We start from the raw sequence: 4,331 nt of genomic DNA on the forward strand, positions 1-4,331 counted from the left end.
TATACAATAGACTTATCAAAATCCTCACGCAAGTGTCACTTGACACAACAAGAGGAAACCTGGTTGTGGAATAGGAGACTATCTCACACTCATCCTAGGAATATAACAAAACTAATTAGATTAGTTAAAGGATTACCAAAAGTAATTAACTTAGAAGATAAATTTTATAATACATGCCAACAAAGAAAACAAACTAAGTCAACACATAAACTAACTAACCAAAATCGAACCAATAATATACTTGAACTTCTACATCTAGACCTCTTCGATTTACGTGGAATTAAATCTATAAATAGAAACCTATATTGCTTAGTTATAATAGATGACTTCTCTAGATATACATGGGTAAGATTCTTAAAATATAAAGATAAAATCTTTGAAATATTTAAAAATTTATCTAAACAAATAGAAAATGAAAAAGGTTTAAAAAAATTAAAAGAATTAGAAGTGACAAAAGAGGTGAATTTAAAAATCATAAGGTTAATAACCTTTGCTTAGAAAATGGTTATCATAGTGAATTTCCATGTCCCAAATCACCTCAACTAAATAATATAGTGGAAAGGAAAAATTGCACACTTCAAGAAACCGCTAGGACAATGTTAAATGAATTTAACTTACCAAATTATTTTAGGCTAAAGTCATTAACATGATATATTATGTCTAAAATATAATTACAATAAATAAAGCATCTTATAAAATCTATCTTAATAAAATACCAAACATTAAATACTATAAAGTATTTGAATGTAAAGTACACATTTTAAACAAACGAGAACACTTAGACAAATTTACCTCTAAAACTGTAAATGGAATCTTTCTAGGTTACTTATTAAACAGTAGAGCCTATAGAGTGCATAACAACAATACATTACGAATAGAAGACATAATAAATGTAACATTTGATAAAAATTCCAACTCTAAAGAGCTCAACCTAAATCAAACCCAACAAATAATATTCGACTCACATAGCAAGGATTATGGGGGAGTTAATGACACCTCATATATAAATCAAGGAGAAGATAATGAACAAATGATGTGTGTAGATTATATACCTTTGTTTAACATGTTTTGACGCACATTCACATACTTTGCACATATTTTGCCTACGTATTTTCGTACTTCTAGCTTTCCTTTTAACATATTTACTCTTTTTGTTCGGAGATCTGTTTTCGTGCATTTTCTGTACACAGGAGTCAAATTTGGTGAAGGATTCATGTTCGAGGCCAAATACGCAAGCGAAGCCACAAAGGAAGGTGCCATTCCTTAACCTCACACGGCCCTGCCATGGGGGGTCGCCCAGGCCGTGTGGAGATCCTTGGCCGTGTGGCTGCAGCAGAGGAGGAAATTGCCACGGCCATGTGAACCTCACACGTTCGTGCCAAGATTTGAAGCCAAATGGAGCTAGGTCGTGTACACCACACGACCATGTAAGATTTCCAGAGACCAGGGAAGCCCTGGTCGTGTACACCACACAGGTTGTGCAGGGTTTCCAGTGAGCAAGAGGGCTTTGGCCGTGTACACCATACGGCCGTGCCAGGTTTCCAGAGGCAGAAGCAGTCCAGGCCGTGTAGATCTTCATGGCCATGCAAGGGGGGTCATGAAAGATGCATGTCACGGCCGTGTACCACACATGGCCATGTAATGTTGGCAGAGAAGGGAATGACTTTGGCCGTGTGAACCTCACACGGTCGTGCCTCGGGGTCGTGTGGCGCCCAAACCTCACCTCTATATAAAGCCTCCTTCATGTTTTGAGAGGGCATGTTCTCCCTTTTGGGGGGAAATAAGATTTAGGGTGTTCCTTACCATTCTTGGAGGGATTTCCAGCGATCTAAGGGTGGATCTTCACCGAATCGATTCCGGGAAAGCAAGGATTGGATCCAAAGATGTTCTTCTTTGTAGATAAGTTTTCTTTCTCTCTTTTCTTGGACTTGAGGGGATTAAGAATGCTTGTAATCTTCTTTTCTTCGAGTTTCTTTCCTTATTTTATGGAGTAGATTTCTTGTTCTAGGATGGAGGGAGTAATTGTAAGGATGATTTGATGTAAAACTCTTGTGGATGTGTCAATTTCCTATTTCTATGATTTTGCCCTGTTTGTATTCATTCTATCTTGTGTGGATTGTTGTGATTAGGGTTTAATTACCATGCTTGATTGGATGTTTGGATATCTTATGGATCTTGTAGAGATTGTATCTCATTCGATTTTCCGAGGGACGTTCGTGACAGGAACATGCCTGTGTAAGGACGTTTGAGGGACGATCTTGAGGGTGAAATAGGATAATTCAAGGAGGTAGGATAAATTGTGTGCATTAATCTTTATATCTTGACGCGGTTGATGAGTGATGAATTCGTATGTTGATTATCTGAGGGACGCACGTGACAAGCAAGCCCATGTAAGGACAACATAGGCTCATTCCTAATTGATCACATTTAGGTATAGATTTCAATCCTATATCGGTTGTCTATTGCAAGAGAGAACCGGCAACCTTCTACAAATGATGGACAATTGAGGAATAAGATTTGGTAGATCATTTACATGGAACAATCCTTACAAAGAAACCAAAACTCCTAGAACATTCCCTTTATCGTCGCCCTTATTCTTGTTTCTTATTCTTTCATTTTCTTTCTTACTTTTCATAGTTTTACTTTACCCTTGTCAACCCATTGATTAGTTGTTTAGCTAACTCACGTTGAGACATCTTTAGTGTTTATTCCAGTCCCTATGGATACGATATCTTTTATTATTACTTACGATATTTTCGTACACTTGCGGAGAGTTAACAAGTTTTTGGCGCCATTGCCGGGGACTGCGCTATAATATTAGAGATTATCAATTGAGTTAGACTAAACATAACTTTTCTTTTCTTTTTATTAGCATGATTGAAACTAATCTTTAGAATTCTGTTTTCATCATTTGCATATCTTTCTAATTATTTCCAATTCCTTTTTGTTGCAATTTTAATTCTGTATTTTTAATTTCTAACATTCTAGTCTAACTTTTCTCTCTTTTGATTTAGTTTCTTTATTCTTTTCTTTTGTAAACATATCTTGCAATCTTGTTCTTAGCATATGAATTATTCTAGATATTTTTCTTGTTCCTTTTGTCTTTTATTTCTTGTTTTCATTATGCACTTTCTTTCTTACAATTTGAATTCTGCATTTTCTTTCTTGCTTTTCATATTGCATTTTATTTCTTGTTTTTGATTCTTGAATATCCATGAGCACTAACATGTCAAGAAGGCCCATGAGAAATGTTTCTACACCTTTTTCTGTAAAATTTTTGTCTCCCATTGTGCAACCTCAAATTGAAGCAGAAAGTTTCCAACTACACCCAGTGTTAATTTTTATGATACAAGGTCACAAATTTGGAGGAGAAGTATCAGAAAGTCCTTATCTGCATCTTGAAACATTTTTAGAGATTTGTGATATGGTGAAATGTGAAGGAGTGTCAGCAGATACAGTTCGTTTGATGGCATTTCCTTTCAGTATCAAGGATAAAACAAGGACTTGGTTATATTCTCTCCATCCTCAAAGTATCACAAGTTGGGAGCAATTGGAGAAGTAATTTCTGAATCATTTTTTCCCTCCAAGCAGAACAGCGTATATGAGGAATTGCATAATAAATTTTGCTCAGGCATATGGAGAATCATTGTTTGAAGCATGGGATAGTTTCAAGAGTCTTCAAAGACAGTGCCTTCATCATGATTTTGAAAAATGGTTGATTCCGCACACATTCTATGGGGGAATTTCTTTCTCAGACAAGAATTTATTGGATTCATCAGCTGGAGGTTCTTTTATGGACAAAAGTGTAGATGAAGCATATATGTTAATTGATCAAGTGACATTGAACCTCCATGAATGGTCGAACATAAGTTGGATGAAATTTTCCTCAAACATTCAAGAAGTGCAAGCCATAAATGCTATAGAGCCTGTCAAACAAATTGTAACTCAACCATCTATGAGTTTTGAAAATCACAAGTCACGGAATGGGGAGTTCAAACATTTAGGGGCAATGATTGAAAGTATTATTTCAAATTGGTTTAAAGAAGATCCCCCTCCTTCGCAGACAAGATCTAGTGAAAAGTGTGATGATGTTGGGTTGAGAATTGAAAAAAAATCATGAAGAACTTCTGAAGAAGGACATGTTTAGAATTGAGGAGAAGAACAATAGAAGACCACATGAACTCAGTTCCATTATTCCAGGAGGTTCCCAAATGCCACAAGTACCTTTCCCTCAACGATTGATCATACCAACACTAGATAGGCAAGTTGAATCTCCTCCATAAGCTAAAAGGGAATATGGAAAATTAGAAGTACCTTTCCCAAGACCTTCA

At 36.0% G+C, this 4,331-nt stretch overlaps 1 non-coding gene across 1 annotated transcript; it reads right to left on the reverse strand.

Moving 5' to 3' along the window:
* Positions 1-3,599: 3,599 nt before the first annotated feature.
* Positions 3,600-3,705, reverse strand: LOC121978814. The gene has a single exon (XR_006111158.1). It is a non-coding gene; the product is annotated as a small nucleolar RNA R71 (small nucleolar RNA).
* Between the last annotated feature and the right edge of the window lie 626 nt (positions 3,706-4,331).

Source organism: Zingiber officinale, chromosome 4B, assembly GCF_018446385.1.
Source record: "Zingiber officinale cultivar Zhangliang chromosome 4B, Zo_v1.1, whole genome shotgun sequence".
Taxonomy (NCBI): Eukaryota; Viridiplantae; Streptophyta; class Magnoliopsida; order Zingiberales; family Zingiberaceae; genus Zingiber; species Zingiber officinale.